Here is a 20,549-nt window from a genome sequence, read left to right as displayed (position 1 = left end):
TCATGCAGAGTTTCTTGTGTAAACATTAACTTCTCCATGACAAATACCCAGGAGTGCAATTGCTGGGTTGGATGGTATGTGTATGTTTAGTGTTATGAGAAACTGCCAAAAATTTCCAGACTGTCTATACCATTTCACATTCCCACCAGCAATGTAGAGATCCAGTTTCTCTACATCTTTGCCTGCATTTGGTATAGTGACTATGTGTTGTTGTTGTTGTTGTTGTTTTTTTGACTATGTTTTTATTTTCATCATTCTAATAGATGTGTTGTGATACCTCTTTGTTTTAAATTGCATTTCGCCAATAGCTGATGTTGTTAAACATCTTTTTATATGCTTATTTGCCATTTGTATATCCTCTTTAGTGAAATGTCTGCTCATGTATTTTGCCCACAACATTAATTTTTTTTTTTTTTTGGCTCTGCTGGGTCTTTGTTGCTATGCAGTCTTTTCTCTAGTTGTGGCAAGCGGGGGCTTCTCATTGTGGTGACTTCCCTTACTGTGGAGCACGGGCTCCAGGGCATGCAGACTTCAGAAGTTGTGGCACGTGAGCTCAGTAGTTGTGGCTTCTAGGCTCTAGAGCACAAGCTCAATAGTTGTGGCACAGGGGCTTAGTTGCTCCCTGGCATGTGGGATCTTCCTGAACTAGGGATTGAACCTGTGTTTCCTGCATTGGCAACCGAATTCCTCACTACTGAGCCATCAGGGAAGCCCTGCCCATTACATTTTGAGAATTCCTTATATATTCTAGATACAAGTTCTCTGTCAGATAAGTGATCTGCAAATATTTTTCCCAGTCTGTAACTGGTTTTTTCATCCTCTTAAGAGATTTTGAAGGTCAAAACTTTTAATTTTGATGAAGTCCAAATTATCAACGTTTGCATTTATGTATGATGAATTGGTGTCACGTCTGAGAAAAATTTCACCTAGCCCTAGGTCCCACAAAATTTTCTCTTGTATTTCCTCATAAAAGTATTAGAGTTTTATATTTTATATATAAGGCCATGATTCATTTGAATTAATTTTTGTAAAAAATGTGAACTTGAGGTCGAGGTTCATATTTTTGCCTATGAATGTCTGATGGCTGAAACACAATTTGTTAAAATAACTATTTTTTCCTCCATTGAATTGCTTTTGCACCTGTGTCAAAATCAGTTGGGCATGTTGTATTTGGCTGTTTGGGGGCTATTTCTAGGTTCACTATTCTGTTTTACTGTTATACCTGTCTATCCCTCTGTGAATACCAAGCAGTCTTTCTTAAAATTCATTTTTAATTGGAAGATAATCACTTTACAATGTTGAATTGGTTTCTGCTGTACAACACCAAACAATCTTGATTACTGTAGGTATGTATTTCTTTATTCTTCTTCAAAACTGTTTTAACCATTCAAGGTTTTTGCCTTTCTATATAAATTTTGGAATAAGCCTGTCTCTATCTACAAGAACCTTGCTGGGATTTTGATAGGAATTGTGTTGAAACTATAGATCAATTTGGGGCAAATTGAAATCTATACTATACCGAGTCTTCTAACCCATAAACACAATATATATCTCTCCATTTATTTAGATATTCTTTGATTTCTTTCATTGCATTTCGGAATTTTCAGCATGCAGATCGTGTACATGTTTTGTTAAGTGTATACCATATTTCATTTTCTTTGGAGTGACTGTAAATAATATTGTGTTTAGAATTTCACCTTCTTTATTCCTTATTAATATATAGAAATGCAGTTAATTTGGGTGTTGATCTTGTATGCTTTGACTTTTTTTTTTTTTCAGCAAAGAGCTCAGCTTTTTATTGAATGTGTTACTAAAAAGGTTTAGTCAAAAAGACAAAAGCCCATGTCATCATTAGACTCTTCAGATTCTTCTTTCCTTGCTTTTACTTTCTTCTTAGCTGAGGCAGCAATGGTGGAGGGGACAGGACCTCCTGAGGGGACAGGACCTCCTGCGGGATCAGCACCAGCTGCTGGGGCAAGTCCTCCAGCTCCCACGTTGCAGATGAGGCTCCCGATGTTGACATTGGCCAAAGCCTTTCCAAACAAGCCCGGTCAGAAAGGTTCAACATTTACACCGGCTGCTTTAATGAGGGCATTGATCTTACACTCTGTGTCCTGCAGGATGAGGGCCGAGTAGATGCAGGCGAGCTCCAAGGAGGCTATGGTGCATGCGAGTATGGTGCAGGCAAGTGCCTGGTGGGGGCTGCCGGGAACCCTGCTAGTCGCCCAGATGAAGTGAGGGTCTCACCCTAGCGGGGCCTTAGCTTCCTTGGAAGGACCGTGTACCTTAGCGGCAGCTGAGGAAAGCCTTTGACTTTGTTGAATCCACTTATTATTTAGTCTTAGCAGTTTTTTGGGTAGATTCTTTGGGATTTTCTCCACAGACAATCATGTTGTCCATGAATATGGACAGTTTTATTTCTTCCTTTCCAATCAGTATGCCTTTTATTTCCTTTTCTTGCCTTATTGTGCAGATGAGAACTTTCAGAGTGGCCTGAGCAGACATCCTTCCCGTGTTCCCTATATTAGGGGGAAACATTCCATCTTTCACCATTAAGAAAACTGTTAGTTGCTGTGTATTTGTTTTTGTAGATGCTTTTTTTGTCAAGTTGAGCAGATACCCTTCTATTCCTAATTTTCTGAGAGTTTTTATCATGAATGAATGGTGAATTTTGTCAGGTGCTTTTTCTACATTACTTGATATGAACATATGATTTTTCTTCTATAGCCTGTGGATATCATAGTTTAGTTTACATTGATTGAATATTGATTTTTTAACTAATCTTGCATAACTGGAATAAACCCTACTTGGTGATGGTATAATTGTTTTTATACCTTTCTGGATTCTATATCACTAATAATTTGTTGCAGATTTCTGTGTCAAAGTCCCTAAAAGAAGTTTGGAGAGTTTTTTCATAGTGTGTTTGTCTGGTTTTTGTATTAGGTGAATACTGGCCTCATAATATGAGTAGAGAAGTTGTACAGAAAAGAGTTAACATAGCAGGCCCTTGGTGGGCCTCTGGGAACTGGGATTTCAGGAGGATTTCCACCATCCCCAGAACTGATAAGAGTGACTCACTATGCCTAAACTGTTTGTACAAATGTGATTTATGCTGGGACTAAAATTCAAGTCTCCTGATTTCCAAGCTGTGCGGAAGAGTTAACATAGCAGGCTGACTGTTATCCTTTGAAAGGCCTGTTTGCAAAGTTGGTTCTTTGATGGCATCTGAAAACTTGGATTTGGGGTGAGTTCCTCCCATTCCAAGGACTGATAAGAATAGCCCACTCTGCCTAAACTGTACAAACAGTATGGTTTATGTTGATCATCTGCTTTCCTTCTGGGAGTCTGGAATTTTGGTAAGTGCTAAGCAGTGAGTGCCTGTATGATCAACTCTCAATAAATGCCCTAGGAACTAAGTTTCTAATGAGCTTCCCTGATAGACAGCATTTCACATGTGTTGTCACAACTCTGCTGGAGGACATAAGTATATCCTGTGTGACTCCACTGGGAGAGGACTCTTAGAACCTTGTACCTGGTTTTCTCTGGATTTTGCCCATGTGCCTTTTTCCTTTGAAGGTTTTGCTCCGTTCTCTTTCACTGTAATAAATAATAGCCTTGAGTCTGATTGTATGCTGAGGTCCCAGTGAATCATTGTGCATGAGCACAGGGATGGTCTTGGAAACCCCTTACACAGAAATGCTCCCTTCTCTTTGATATTCTGGAAAAGACTGTGGAAAATTGGTGTTAATTCTTTAAATGTTTGGTAGAATTTTCCAGTGAAACCATGTGGACCTGGAACTTTTCTTCCCAAGACCTTTTAAATTACAAATCTAATTTCTTTAATAGTTATTGGACCATTCAGATTATAAATTTCATATTTTCTGAGTTGTGATAATTTGTGTTTTTCAAGGAATCAGTCCGTTTTATCTAAGTTGTCGAATTTATACACATAGGGTTTTTCATAGTATTCCTTTTTTAAAAAAATACATTTATTTATTTTTACACCACATGGCATTCAGGATCTTGGTTTCCTGACCAGGGATTGAACCTATGTCCCCTGCAGTCGAAGTTCAGAGTCCTAGTTACTGGACTACCAGGGAATTCCCCATAGTATTCCTTAAAAAAAAAAACACAAAAAAAACCACATCCATCATCTCACATATTTACTCTCTTTTTCTTTCGTGAGAACATTTAAGTTCTACTTTCTTAGCAATTTCAATTATACAATATAGTATTATCAACTATACTCACAATGTTATACATTAGAGTCTCAGACCTTCTTCATTTTATAGCTGAAAGTTTGTTTGTTTTTTTTTTTTTTGCCCACGTGGCATGTGGGATCTTAGTTCCCAGACCAAGGACCAAACCTGTGTCCCCTGTTGTGGAGGCACGGAGTCCTAACCACTGAACCACCCGGGAATCCCCTGGAAGTTTGTACCATTAAACCAACATCTCTCAGTTCTCCCTACTCCATCAGTCCCTGGCAACCACTATTCTATTCTCTGTTTCTATCAGTTTAACTTAAAAATTTCACATGTAAGTGATACCATGCAGTATTTGTCTTTCTCTGACTTATTTCACGTAACATAATGCCCTCCAGATTCATCAATGTTGTCACAAATAATAGGATTTCCTTCTCTTTTTTTAAGGCTGAGGGATATTCTTGAATATATGGTATATAAATAAATATATATATACACATATATCATATTTACTTGATCCATTACTTGATCTGTTGACACACTTAGGTTGCCTCCATACCTTGGCTCTTGTGAATATTGCTACCTTGAACATAGGAGTGCAGATATTTCATGAGATCCTGATTTCCATTCCTTTGGATATATTCCCAGAAGTGGAATTCCTGGATCATATGGTAGCTTTTTTTTGGGGGGGGGTGTTCCTAATGTCAAAGAAATACAATAATTTGCAAGTTTCTTTTCCAAATAGTGACATTTTGGGGGTGTTCTCTGGTGGCTTAGTGGTTAGGATTCTGGGCTTTCATTGCTGTGGCCTGGGTTCAATCCCTGGTTAGGGAACTGAGATCTCACAAACCACACAATGTGGCCAAAAAAAAAAAAAGAGAGAGGGGGAGAGAAAAGCAAATAGTGACATTTTTAAATGAATATTTTGGTCACGGATTGACTATATGTTTGCTATAGGCAAACATTTCCATAGCATCTTTCTTCCAAAGACTTTGGGTACTGGGTTGAGAACTTTATTTCCCTTTCAGTTGGCTGCAGGATCTGTGAAAAGATTTCTCTGGCTCATTTGTGATATTAGTGATTTATGTCTTCTCTCTTTTTAATCTTAGTCAATTAGTTCTATAGGTTTATAAATTTTATTGACCTTTTCAGAGAAACAGCTTTTTGTTTAATTGATTTTCTCTATTGTTTTCCTGTTTTTAAATTTCATTGATTTCTGTTCTTATCTTTGTTATTTCCTTCCTTCTGCTTGCTCACTTTGGGTTCATTTTCTTTTGTCCTTCTTTTTCTAGTCTCCTGTAATGGGAGCTTATATGATTGATTTGAGACCTTTCCTCTTTTCTAATGTAAGCATTTAGTTCTAAATTCCCATGCCAGCACTATTTTAGCTACATTCCACAAATTTTGATGTGTTGTATTTTCAGTTTTATTCAGTTCAGTATATTTTTTAAATTTTCCCTTGAGATTTCCTTTCGACCTATGGATTAATGAAAAATGTGTTATTTAGTTTCCTAGTATTGGGGGATTTTCCTGTTGACTTCGTTATTGATTTCTAATTTGATTCCATTATGGTCTGAGAACATACTCTGTATGATATCAGTTCTTTGACATTTTGTTGAAGTTTGTTTTATGACTCAGAATATGAGCTATCTTGGTGAATGGTATTTGAAAAGAATGTGAATTATGTTTTTGGGTGGAGTGTCCTATAAATTAGGTCCTCTTGTTTTATGATGTTGTTGAGCTGTATAATCTTGCTGATTTTATGTTTAGTAGTTCTATTGCTGAGAATGAGTATTGAAGTTTCCAACTATAGTTATAGATATGTCTGTTTCTCCTTCCAGTTCTATTAGAGTTTACTTCATGTGTTTTGAAGCCCTGTGTTTGGTGCATACACATTTAGGATTGCTATGTCTTCCTGGTGAATTGACTCTTTTATCACTATGTAATATTCCTCTTCATCCCTATAATTTTGTTTGCTCCGAAGTCTACTTTATCTTATATTAATATAGCCACTCCTAGTTTTATAAATTAATGTTTAAATAGTATATCCTTTTCTATCATTTTACTTTCTACCTATCCATGTTATACATGAAGTGAGTTTCTTGTAGACAACATATAGTAGGGTATTTTTAAAAGCCATTCTGTTAAATGCCATTAAAATACAGAGCTATTTTTAACTCATGTATTTATACTATTTACCTTTAGCATAGTCATTGATACCTTAGGGCTAAAGTCTAATGTTTTCTTATTTGCTTTTTGTTTTCCCCTCAATTTCTCATTCCTCTGTTTTCCTTTTCTTGCCTAACTGTAGGTTGCTTGAATATTTTTTTAGAATTCCATTTTGATTTGCATTGTTTTTTTGAGTATATCCTTTTATATAGTTTTTGTTTTTTTTTTTTGCCCTGCCTTATGGCATGAAGGATCTTAGTTCCTGGACGAGGAATTGAACCCAGGCCCCCAGCTGTGGAAGCACAGAGGCCTAACCACTGGACCACTAGGGAATTCCTTGTATAGTTTTCTTAATGTTTGCTCTAGGTATTAAAATACACATATGTAATATCACAGTGTACTATGGCCATAATTTTACCAATTCTAGTAAAGTGTAGAAATCTTATTTTCATTTATATCCCTTTACCCTCCCACTTTTAAAATACAGTTTTCTTATCTATTTCTCTGTATACATGAAACCCAACATCAGATGGTGTTATAATTTTGTTTCAACAATCCATCATGATTGAAAAAATTCATGAGAAGGATAATCTACTATATTTATCCTTATTTTGACACATTTGTTTCCCTTCATTTTTTTTAAATTAATTTATTTTAATTGGAGGATAATTACTTTACAATAGTGATGGTTTCTTGTTTCCCTTTCTTTCTAAAGTTCCGAGCTTCCTTCTGTTATCATTTCCATTGTGTTTGGAGAGTTTCCCTTTACCATTCACTAATAGTAAGTCTGTTAATAAAAAATGTTATAAGTTTTCTCTTATCCAGGAATGTCTTTATTTCCCCTTTATTCCTGAAGGATATTTTGCTGATCATGGAATTCAGGTTTGATTTTTTTTTTTTTTTTTGCTGTACTGTACGGCTTGCAGATCTTAATTCCCCAACAAGGAATTGAACCCATTCCCTCAACAGTTAAAGCATGGAGTCTTAACCACTGGACCACCAGTGAATTCCCAGATATGACTATTCTTTTCTCCCATCATTTGAAAAATGTGTTACTTCCTTCTAGCCTTTGTAATTTTTGATGAGAAATTCACCATCATCTAAATCAGTGTTATTCTGCAGATAATGCATTTTTTTCCCTCTAGCTTCTTTCAAGATTTGTTTTCTTTATCTTTAGTTTTCAGAAATTATTTATGATATGTCTTAGTGTGGATATTTTTTAGTTTTCCTATCTGGGTTTCACTGAGCTTCTTGAATTTGTAAATTCATGTCTTTCACCAAATTTGGGACATTTGCAGCCATTATTTCTTTGAATTCGTTTTCACTTCTCTTTCAGTGACTTCAATTTTATGAATATTAGCACTTTTTTTATTACTGTCCAACAACAGGGGAAGTTTTACCCCTCTTTTCTCTCTTTTGTTCAGATTGGAGAAATATTATTGTTCTGTCCTCAATCATAGTCTAGTGAGAGCAGGGAGTACTAACCACTGGACTGCCAGGGAATTCTCTCTCCATTTGTTTCAAGAGAATTTGTAATTGTTCACTGAAACATTTTTTATGACAGCTACGCTAAAGTTCGTTCAAGATAACTATAACCTCTGATTGATCTCAGTGGTATATCCGTTAATTCTCTTTTCCCAGTCAAGGTGTGATTTTACTAGATCCTAGTATGATGAGTGTTTTTCTATTGTCTCTTGGACATTTTGCACATTAGGAGACTCTGGATACTACTTAAATCTTCTATTTCAGCAGGCAGTAATCCTATTGAGGTTTAGTGTACAGGTGCTAGCCTTCTTTTGTGGGCTGTGGTTCCAATGACAATTTTGTTTTTAGAACCTTTGCAGTACTATCCCTGTCTGCTTTGTTTGTGTACTATTTGAAACGACCTTGACAAGTGAAGAGGTATTCCACACTGTAGTTCAGTTCTCAGACCTTCAAACATGTTGATTTAGTCGGTTTTTCCTTGTGGTCAGTCAGGTATCTTTCCAGGACTTCTATACAGATTTAAAGAATCCCGCCCCAGCTCCCTCCTCTTTGAGATCCTCTCTTCACTTTCTTATTGAGAGAATGAGGGCAATAGTTGCCACTGGCAGACAAGGGTAAAAGTCTAGACCTCTCACTTGGTCTCCACTGACACAGCAGGCAGGGGGAGGGGCTCTCTGGATCCTCTCTTTGTGCTTTGTGGGAGAGGAGTGACAGAGATCCAAACTCCCCCGTGTGCTCTCAGCCAACACCCGTGGTGGGAGAGGAAAGTGACTCCCTACCACCTGCCACTTGATGGGGGTCAGGAGATCCTGTGCCTCCCTGGTCTTGGCATGTCACCAGGTTGAGGGGAGGGGGTTGGGAGATGCCAGGCCTGCTGGGGCTGAAAGTGCTAGCCCTGGCTACCTGGTGTTGCCGGGTGGGCCACAGTGGTGTGGATTTCTTGCCGGCAGAGCACAGAACCATCCCCACCCCCACCTTCCCCTCCCCCCTACTCCCACCCATGCCAGTGTGGCTGCCACTGTGGCTCCAGCTTGCTCTCCATGAGGGGTGGAGTGGGGGTAGGGAGGGCTTCCCAGGCCGTCTGGTGCTACGGCACTCCCACTCACACGGTTTGTGCTCTTTGAGGAAGAAGAAAGCATAGGAAAGCATTTTCCCTAGCTGACTACAGCTACAGAATGGAGGACCAAAGTCTAGTGCCGGTCCTCACTTGCTGTCAAAAAGGTTTCTCTCCTCTGGACTGGGTTTCTCTCCTTTCCAGGTACTTTGGCCAGAAAGAACAGGTTTTTCTTTGACTTTGTTTGTTTTTGTTTGCTTCGGTCTGCTATAATTGGAGATTCTAGGTTTCAGGCTTCTCCAGCACCCAATCTGGAATATTGAGAAACCAGGGACCTCACCTCTATGTTTCCTCAAGTCCTGTGGTATCTGGCCAGCCCACATTCCTCTTTCCAGCACCAGATTCTCTTTATGATGGACTTTTCTTCTTGTCTGGAACATGAAGTTACCTCATCATTTAAAAGAAATTAATGAAATGATTAACAAAGAGATTTTTGTTTCACTTGGAAAACAGAAAGAATTTGCCATCATGATGACTTCAGCTTGCACTTTAAAGCCAAAACTATTTTTCTTTTTCTTTCTTTTTTTAATTTGTAAATTAGAAGTACTAATGCTTGGACTTCAGTGGAGAGAGACTTTCAGAAGGCCTAGGGGACTGTGTATCTGTCTTTGTTGAGCCAGTCCTTGATGAAACTGGATGCAAGATCTTTATACTGCCTATGCTATCGTGCAGACATTATGATGTGTAGCTTGCCCGAAATGGGCTCAGGGGGACTGAAAGTGAAAAGGCCAAAGAAATACAGTGAACTAAATTATCACTCTTGGCAAGACCTTCCATCCTTCTCTTTTCTTTCCAGTCTCTCTTACCCATCACACCAATTTTATATGATAAAAATCAATAATAGGCCCCATTTTCCTTAGACAAGCAAAAGAGCTACTTTCCATATAATTTCATCTGTCTGTGTACTGTAATATATGTGTAAATCCATAGACAAATGGTCTGGAAGAATACAGACCAAATTGATGATGGTAGTTATCAATGGGGAGTAGGAATCAAAGAGGATTTTAGATTTATTTCCATTTTTCTCAGGGAAAATAAAATGGTATTATTTGTGTGAAAGTGAAAGTTTCTCAGTCATGTCTGACCCTTTGCAACCCCATGGACTATATGCTGCTGCTAAGTTGCTTCAGTCGTGTCTGACTCTGTGCAACCCCATAGACGGCAGCACACCAGGCGCCCCCGTCCCTGGGATTCTCCAGGCAAGAACACTGGAGTGGGTTGCCATTTCCTTCTCCAATGCATGAAAGTGAAAAGTGAAAGGGAAGTCGCTCAGTTGTGTCCGACTCTTCACGACCCCATGGACTGCAGCCTACCAGGCTCCTCTGTCCATGGGATTTTCCAGGCAAGGGTACTGGAGTGGGATGCCATCATTCTCCAAGTCAGAATACTAGAGTGGGTAGCCTTTCCCTTCTCCAGGGGATCTTCCCAACCCAGGGGTCGAACCCAGGTCTCCTGTATTGCAGGTGGATTCTTTACCAGTTGAGCCACAATTAACAATTAATAATAAAACAAAATAACCCGTGCATCTGCCAGGCCACATGAGAAAGACTGATAAGGAAAAGAATTTAAGATATGCTCCCTTTTCCTCAGCCAAATATTCCTCAGCCAAATAATTCAGACTTGTGAAATCTGATGACACCTAACCTTTGTTCAGAACTTTGCGTCTATGACTCAGGAACATTTTCAGATAAAATTTGAAAAATTGTTGATTTTTCAAACAAAAAAGCAATTGTAAACACATGGAGAATTTTATCTGCACTCATGGTTGAAACGATAACATGTAAACATGCACGTAAGTAAATACAAAAGAAACTACAGTGAAAGAGTATAGCCAGTGTGATAAATTCACAAGCACTGGTAACCTCGGTTGATTCTTTGCTATATATTGATATCCAAAATAATTCTATCAAATAGAAACAATCTGCAAAGAACATTGGAGAGAACTTTTAATTCACAGGATTTCACTTGTGAAGGCTACCATGGAAGGAGACAGAAAATCAATGTACGGAGAATCTAGTGTGTTTCAAGTGTTTCAACTTACATTTTGTCATCTAATCCTTCCCCAAACCCTCCAGATAGTAATCATTATTCCCACTTCACAGGTACACAGACTGAGATTGAGAGAGAAAATAACTTTCCCCACACCATTAACAGAGAGTAGATATGCTTCAAACAAAATGCTTTTTACTCTTGTGTAGGTTTCATTATTTAAAACATCCACCATTTTTATATCAAGTGAAGGTAAAAATTGTCAATTAATCTAGCCCAATATTCATTAAACATTTGTTGCATGATGGGAATTCCCTGGCGGTGCAGTGGTTATGACTCAGCACTTTCACTGCTGGGACCTGGGTTCAATCCCTGATCAGGAAACTAAGATCCTAAAAGCTGTGCAACACAGCCAAATAAACAGATAATACATGATTTACAGATGAAGAAATACACACCTATTCCTTGAAATACTTTGTTCCTTTTTAGGAAGAAACTGCAACTTAGTTGGAGAACTAGTTTTCTTACCAATAGAAAGTGAAAGTCCCTCAGTTGTGTCCGACTCTTTGAGACTCCATGGATAGTCCATGGAATTCTCCAGGCCAGAATAGTGGAGTGGGTAGCCTTCCCTTCTCCGGGGGATCTTCCTAACCCAGGGATCAAACCCAGGTCTTCTGCATTGCAGGCAGATTCTTTATCAACTACGCTATCAGGGAAGCCCAATAAGCTGAAAACAATTTAGTGGAATCAAGCAATAGCATACACCCAATGGGTGAGTTATAATCAATGAAGTTTCCTGTTACCAGCTGGCTAATGACCTTTATAGACCAAATATGTATTAATGCTGATGCGACAGACTGATAATATTGGCTCTCTCTCTTCTTGGAAGCTCATCCAGGTTTGTGATTTATTATTACAAAGAACAAAGTGTTCTGATGGAATTTGAACACAAAATAAATACCAAGCAACACCATTAGTGTTACAGGGCTAGGCTATAGTTCCTAACTATTCATTTAACAGTAATCAAGATAGGGGTGTGAAGGCAATTTGTAGATATGATTCAAGTCTATAAACAGTTGACTTAAAGTGAGGAAGATTATCCTAGATAATCTGGGTGGACCTAATTCAATCAGTTTAAGGCCTTAGGAGCTAGGGCTTCCCTGAAGAAGAAATCCTACCCATAAACAGCAGCATCAGCTTGTGCCTCAGAGCTTCAGCCTGCCCATCCTGATACCCCCATCTACAGGCTTCAGATTTTGGACTTACCTAGCCAGCCCCCAATCACCTAAGCCAATTCCTTGATTCTGTTTCTCTGGTGGAATCCTGAATGATACAACCACTTTTATGTCTTTACTTTTATGTATAAATCCAGAATCTAGAACTTTGTCTTCTCTCCTTAGATAGGATTTTTCTAGATTGGAAATTTCAAAAGGGATGAACTGTCTGATTCCAGAGGATGCTCAACTTTAGAGACTAACCATCATTTTCCATATTAGAAGTAAACTGCACCATGTGTGGCTTAGGAGAGAGTGGATCCTTTTGGAAACCATCATCTAAGTGACTTCTCAGAAGTCTCTGTATCTGACTTTCTGAAGATATAAGCACCAGGATCTTATGGCATAGACAGAAGGCCATGAAAACTGTTCCAGGCCTTCTCTACTCTAGTCAAAGCCATCCATAAATTATGCATCTCTAATGACCAGTTTTCATTCCAATCCCAAAGAAAGGCAATGCCAAAGAATGCTCAACCTACCGCAGAATTGCACTCATCTCACATGCTAGTAAAGTAATGCTCAAAATTCTCCAAGCCAGGCTTCAGCAATACATGAACCATGAACTTCCAGATGTTCAAGCTGGTTTTAGAAAAGGCAGAGGAACCAGAGATCAAATTGCCAACATCTGCTGGATCATGGAAAAAGCCAGAGAGTTCCAGAAAAACATCTATTTCTGCTTTATTGACTATGCCAAAGCCTTTGACTGTGTGGATCACAATAAACTGTGGAAAATTCTGAAAGAGATGGGAATACCAGACCACCTGACCTGCCTCTTGAGAAACCTATATGCAGGTCAGGAAGCAAAAGTTAGAACTGGACATGGAACAACAGACTGGTTCCAAATAGGAAAAGGAGTATGTCAAGGCTGTATATTGTCACCCTGCTTATTGAACTTCTATGCAGAGTACATCATGAGAAACACTGGGCTGGAAGAAGGACAAGCTGGAATCAAGATTGCCGGGAGAAATATCAATAACCTCAGATATGCAGATGACACCACCCTTATGGCAGAAAATGAAGAGGAACTAAAAAGCCTCTTGATGAAAGTGAAAGATGAGAGTGAAAAAGTTGGCTTAAAGCTCGACATTCAGAAAACGAAGATCATGGCATGTGGTCCCATCACTCGATGGGAAATAGATGGGGAAACAGTGGAAATAGTGTCAGACTTTATTTTTTTGGGCTCCAAAATCACTGCAGATGGTGACTGCAGCCATGAAATTAAAAGACGCTTACTCCTTGGAAAGAAAATTATGACCAACCTAGATAGCATATTAAAAAGCAGAGACATTACTTTGCCAACAAAGGTCTGTCTAGTCAAGGCTATGGTTTTTCCAGTAGTCATGTATGGATGTGAGAGTTGGACTGTGAAGAAAGCTGAGCACTGAAGAATTGATGCTTCTGAACTGTGGTGTTGGAGAAGACTCTTGAGAGTCCCATGGACTGCAAGGAGATCCAATCAGTCCATTCTGAAGGAGATCAGTCCTGGGTGTTCTTTGGAAGGAATGATGCTAAAGCTGAAACTCCAGTACTTTGGCTACCTGATGCGAAGAGTTGACTCATTGGAAAAGACTCTGATGCTGGGAGGGATTGGGGGCAGGAGGAGAAGGGGACGACAGAGGATGAGATGGCTGGATGGCATCACCAACTCGATGGACGTGAGTTTGAGTGAACTCCCTGAGATGGACAGGGAGGCTTGGCATGCTTCCATTCATGGGGTCACAAAGAGTCAGACACGACTGAGCGACTGAACTGAACTGAACTGAACTGAATGGTATACATGTTTTTTTTGTTGTTGTTTTGTTTCTTTGATTCACAACAGCAATAATTTGGTTCCTGAAGTTCTTCAGAAATTTCTTGGGAATTTTTTTACTCCTCTGAGATATTTTACCCAAATGATCTCATTCCATTCTTTATTCCTCTGAAAAAACTTTTGGGCTATTTGGGGAAATGTTCTTAAACTTTCCCCCTCCCATTTGTTTATGGTATATTCTAAACTATACAGATTGTAAGTTTCATGTTGCAGATACTGATAGTTGCTTACCAAATAGTCATTTGGATCTTTTGATCTTACTGTCAGAACCTCAATTTTCCAGGGAGACAATATGCGCAGTAAGAATAGGGAATACTTTCCAGAAGGTAGGATGGCCATTTGATTGAGCTCTGGCAAATGAGATATAAGTAGAAGTCCACTGAGTCAGACTTCTGGGAAAGTTAGTATTTTCCCAATGGAAAAGTACAGACTTAGCTGGCCTTTTGGCATTCCCCTTCTGTGTTATTTCTACCTAGAAAGCAGTCACATACTTAGAGGTATGAAAGACATGTTACTGGCATAACAAAAAAGTTAACATGATGGCAGAGCAGGAAGATACAACCTAGGATCTTAAACACATTTTGGAGTTGTTGGGCTGCCTAGCTGCCTAGCTTAAGACTTTGTTACATATGACTCATCATCTCAGCTCATAAAAGTTCAATGTTCTTAGGTATTTGCATTAGAGTACTAGAGGGCTTCCCTTGTAACTCAGTCGGTAAAGGATCTGCCTGTAGTGCAGGAGACCCGGGTTCGATCCCTGGGTTGGGAAGATCCCCTGGAGAAGGAAATGGCAAGCCACTCCAGTATCCTTGCCTGGAAAATCTCATGGACAGAGGAGCCTGGTGGACTGCAGTCCGTGGGGTCGCAAAGAGTCCAGCACGACTGAGTGACTAACACTAACTAGAGTACTAGAGCCCCCTATACGTGTTTATATTTGTATTCATCCAACCAGTATTCTCTCTTCTTGGAAGCTTGTTCAGGCTTGTGATTTATTTTCACAAAGATCAAAGTGTTCTGATGGAATTTAAAAACAAAATGAAACACCAACCAACACCATTAGTGTTACAGGGCTAGGTTATAGTTCCCAGCTATTCATTCAAACACTAATCTAGATGGAGATGTGAAGGTGTTTTGTAGATATGGTTCAAGTCTACAATCATTGGTATTCAAATCTACAATCAGGCAGTATTTGGCTGCCTGAGGCTAACAGATGGCAGGTACAGAAGTCTTGGTGTCTGTCCGCAGTGAATTTTGTGCCATTTTAGAAAAATAAGACACAAGAAAAGTAACACTTCAGAGTTCTGCATGATTAAGAAGAGTTAACACTAGTCTAGAAATTTTACTTTATTTCACTGAGTACTCAAAATAACTGAAAAACAGGCATTATTTTCATTTTACAGAGGATAAAACTATAGACATATATGGCTTTTGGAGATCTACAAAGGTAGTATACATAGCAGAATTTAAGTCAAATCCAGATCTGATGGTTCTCAAATCCATAATTGTTCTTTGCAACTCTGATCTGACTTGTTCAAATGATCAGAGGCCAGTGGCTTACTGGAGGAGATAGAAATCAGGCCGGTCCTGAAAGAAGGGCAGAATTTGAAGCTTTGGGGTAAGGGGGTGGGCAGTAAGAATGATCAAAGTTTCCAGGCATGGAGAGGAACATAAGCAAAGATCAGTTTTCATTGATCATGACTATTCTACAGTCAGGAGATCAAACGGCTAAAGTGGAGGACTGAGCTCTTTAGACAAGTAACTGTTGACTTTTGTCAGCATCCTGTGATAGCTGCTGTGGGCTATACCAAAGTTAATTTTGTGGAAGTACCTGGCATGTAGTCGTTGATCAGTTTTTAAAAAATGTATTTTATTGAATTATAGTTGATTTATAATGTTAATTTCTCTTGTATAGCAAAGTGATTCAGTTATACACACATGTATATATTCTTTTTCATATTCTTTTCCATTATGATTTATTACAGGTTATTGAACATAGTTCCCTGTGCTATACAGTAGGACCTTTATCCATAGTAGTTGTTTATCTATTCTACATATAATAGTTTGCATCTGCTAATCCCAGACTCCCAATTCATCCCTCCACTACTCCCCTCCACTTGGTTTTTTATGTTATTTTTGTTCTTTAAGAAAGTGGTCCTAGACTTGAAAATGAAAGTGTTCATCATTTGGATTACTCCAAAAGTTGACGATCTGGCTTGGGAGAGAAATTTAAGAGTTCCACAATAGGAAGTGTCACAAGATGCTGTGAGATTAATGGTAACAAAACCACCCCCAAAGGGAGATTGAGGTTGATATATACATACTAATGAGAAACTACTGTATAGCACAGGAAACTCTACTCATTGCTCTATGGTGGCGAAAATGGGAAGGAAATCTAAAAAGAGTGGGTATATGTATATGTATGGTTGATTCACTTTGCTGCACAGCAAAAACTATTGTAGAGCAACAATACTCCAATAAAAATTAATTTAGAAAACTACCCCCAAAGGCTATGCTCTTTACTATGTAGGGCAAAACCCTGCAGTGTATGGAATGCATTGGAGGAAGCAAGCAAAGATCTTAAATAGGGTTTCTAGTGAGAAGACTCATATAAAAACCATGCAGCTACATTAAGTTGATGAGTATGGGCATGAAAAGGGAAGGATGGAGAATGGAAACATTTCAACATCAGAGCTAGTTAAGAGCTACCTAGCAAAAAAAAAAACAAAAAACAAAAAAAAATGTCTAGCAAGGGGTGGGTTGGGTGGGGGAAGAACATTCTACTATGACTCCAAAATGGCAATGGTATAACTGAGATAATTCTGTGTCATCAATGAAAACAAAGATGCCAGGACAGGGAGACCATCTAGGAAGGAGAAATGTGATGAGTTCAGTGTAGTATGTGGTGAGACCAGGAGAACAATTAAAATTTAACTACTGGAGTGGACATATTTGGTAGAGTTGAAGATTGAGCAATAGCAGTCAGATAAACAGCTGTCCTCAGTGGTTCTGGTTGAAGCTGTGAGAAAGGTTCATGGAGCCAAAGGAGAGGACATGGTGATCAAAGCAGAGGATTCACAACTGACCCTTGTACTGTGATGACAGCTGAGATGGAAGAGGGAAAATGAAGGTAAGAGAATAAAAAAGAAATGAGCTATCCAAAGAAACTAAGTCTCAAAGAAGTAGAAAAAATTGAATCTAGCACAGTGCCTGGCCCAAGAAGCAGCGTTCAGTGAATTCATTGATGGTGGATAACTGCATCATTATCACAGGAACCAAGGTGGGAGAAAGTTTAAAGAACAAGGCAATGATTATCAGAGAAAAATGCTACAGGGAACAAAGTGTGATCTTAAAAAATAAAAGACAACAACTATCTATGGATCTTCATGAGAAGATTTAGAGGCACTCTTCTGAAATATAAGTGGCATTGACACTCACAGCAAAAAGTGGGAGGGGCTCCCCTGGTGGTCCAGTGGTTAAGACTCCATGCTTCCACTGCAGGGAGAACACATGCCAAGGAGGGCAGAGTAATGCACAGGAATAGCAACAGAAGATGTGCCACTGACGTGATAGTTATTTGGTTCCTATTCCTTCATCAAGTTGGATTCTTCCTCAACTCTCTCAGTCACTCAGGAAACACCTTTTCTATCTGGACCTCAGATTCAGTCTAAGGTATCAAGCCAAAGGTCATCTCTTACCAGCCATCTCTGTGTACTAACTTTTTACTTTCCCTAAATTCCCTCCAATTACTTTACCAACAAAGGTCCATCTAGTCAAAGCTATGGTTTTTTCCAGTGGTCATGTATGGATTTGAGAGTTGGACTGTAAAGAAAGCTGAGCACTGAAGAATCGATGCTTTTGAACTGTGGTGTTGGAGAAGACTCTTGAGAGTCCCTTGGACTGCAAGGAGATCCAACCAGTAAATCCTAAAGGAAATCAGTCCTGGATAGTCATTGGAAGGACTGATGCTGAAGCTGAAAATCCAATACTTTGGCCACTTGATGTGAAGAACCGACTCATTGAAAAAGACCCTCATGCTGGGAAAGATTGAAGGCGGGAGAAGGGGATGACAGAGGATGAGATGGTTGGATGGCATCACTGACATGATGGACATGAGTTTGAGTAGGCTCCGGGAGTTGGTGATGGACAGGGAAGCGTGGCGTGCTGCAGTCCATGGGGTCCCAAAGTCCATGGGGACACGACTGAGCGACTGAATTCCCTCCCAAGTTAAAAAAATAGTCTTTGGCAAAAGTATTCTCGTGAATTTTTCTGTTTTTATTCTTTTCCTCTTTTACTCTCTAACCACCTTCTTTCTGCTTTTTACCCCCAACTCAGATCTAAAAACAGGTAATATATTTACAAAGTTCAAAAGTCAAAGCTGTAAGGAGTCTCATTCCCACTTCTAACCTCATCCCCCTTGGTTCCTCTTGCCTCCTGTGGGCAATTTTTGATTTGCCCTTTCAGTAGTCCTTTTTGCAAAATTAAGAATATATGTGTGTGTGTGTGTACTTATTATCTCCCCTGTTCTTATACATAACGTAGCATAGTGGTTACACCGTTGTAGACCTTAGTTTTGTAACCTACAAGTAACATTACTCCTTATCAGTACTGCCCACTGAAGAAAAGCACACAACATAAAAGTTGTGAGTTATGTTTTATTTGAGAACCTTACTGAGAGAGGACTATAGCCGAGGAGCCAGCCACTCAGATAGCTCTAAGGAACTGTTCTGAAGAGGTGAGGGAGGGGCCAGGATACATAGGAGCTTTTGCAAAAAAAGTAGTTGAACATCGAAAGATTACTGCTAATCACAAAAAATCCAGTTATCTCCAGTTACTGATTTTAGTGCTTTTCTGTGTACGGGAAGATGAACTGGTCATTGAAATTGTTCCTTTGATAGGCATCTTAACTATCTAGAACCATTATCCTGTTTTTCTCCATCTGAATTTCTCTGAGGGTCACCTTGGGGTGGGGGTTGGGGGCTGCAGTGCCTGACGGCTTAATGGTGGGCAACATTGTTGTTTACTGAGATGGCAATCCACATTTTTTGTCCACAGTACGTCAAGATGGATCTTTGGTTTTTGCTATGTGAATGTTGTTTCTCTGCCCATCTTTGATCTTCTTCCCCCACCTTTAATGCTTTACACAATCACCTTGTTTAGATTTTCTAACTGCCTGAAGGGCCATATATATTTTGAAAAATACCCACAAGTAATTTTGATAGGCCCCTCTCTTTGTAATAATGGTTAAGACACAGCCATTTAAACCCCAGCTCTACCACTTACTTGCTATGATAATGCTGGTCTTCAGGGAAAGGAAGCTCAGAGTTACTCTTCTCCTCCCCTACTTCCCTGGATAATCCTGCACGTGTTCTGTTGATGATGATGCCACTCTCATCCCTAAGCACTCTTGAGGTGGGAAGATGTCAAGAGATAAAGAGGGAGGATAACATCTGAGAGGGATTAAGTGACTTTCCCCACAAGCCCAAAGCAACTAGCTGACTGCTGTTTAACTCAGCCCCAGCATCAACAGTGCACCACTCAGGTTTATGCAACACGTTTCCTCATTAAGTGGGCTTTCCTGGTGGCTCAGCTGGTAAAGAATCTGCCTGCAATGCAGGAGACCTGGGTTCGATCCCTGGGTTGGGAAGATCCCCTGGAGAAGGAAAAGGCTATCCACTCCGGTATTTTGGTCTGGAGAATTCCATGGACTGTATAGTCCATGGGGTGGCAAAGAGTCGGACACGACTGAGTGACTTTCACTTTCATTTGTGGCATGTACCCCTACAAAATAAGCTAACAACAGCATATGTATTGCCTACCAGTGCCAACCATTTGAGTACCTACTCTGTGCCCACTTGTGAGCCTACAGTGTACTTGTTATGTATTTGTGTGCATTGATTGTATTTATTGTGTATAGCCCCCTCCTTATATTACTGACCGGAGGCTAGATAACCAAATGGAGGTCCATAAAAAGCACTGGAGAAGTGGATATATAACTGGATGGGCAAATAATTACCAGATAATGATTGAATACACTGGTTCAGTGATAGATATATTACATTTCTGAATAATAGAAATACCATGAAGCTTTTCTTATTGTTACTGGGATATGGCCTGGATGTTCTCAGAAATCTGGCTTTATTAGTTTCCAACTGCTTCTGCAATAAATTATCACACTCAGCTGGTAAATAATCCGCCTGCAATGAGGGAGACCTGGGTTTGATCCTTGCATTGGGAAGATCTGCTGGAGAAGAGATAGGCTACCCAATCCAGTATTCTTGGGCTTCCCTGTGGCTCAGCTGGTCAAGAATCCGCCTGCAAGGCAGGAGACCTGGGTTCAATCCCTGGGTTGGGAAGATCCCCTGGAGAAGGAAAAGGCAAAGGCTACCCACTCCAGTATTCTGGTCTGGAGAATTCCATGGACTGTATAGTCCATGGGGCTGCACAGAGTCAGACACGACTGAATGACTTTGACTTGACTTTGCTCATTAAATAAAACCTGAATATGA

The 20,549-nt window shown here is 39.5% G+C and overlaps 1 pseudogene; it reads right to left on the bottom strand.

The window, feature by feature from the left end:
• Positions 1-1,407: 1,407 nt before the first annotated feature.
• LOC133242623 (large ribosomal subunit protein P1-like) lies at positions 1,408-2,505 on the bottom strand (annotated as a pseudogene).
• Between the last annotated feature and the right edge of the window lie 18,044 nt (positions 2,506-20,549).

The sequence above is a fragment of the Bos javanicus genome, chromosome X (genome assembly GCF_032452875.1).
Source record: "Bos javanicus breed banteng chromosome X, ARS-OSU_banteng_1.0, whole genome shotgun sequence".
Lineage (NCBI taxonomy): Eukaryota > Metazoa > Chordata > Mammalia > Artiodactyla > Bovidae > Bos > Bos javanicus.
This window is presented reverse-complemented; position numbering and strand designations above follow the sequence as displayed.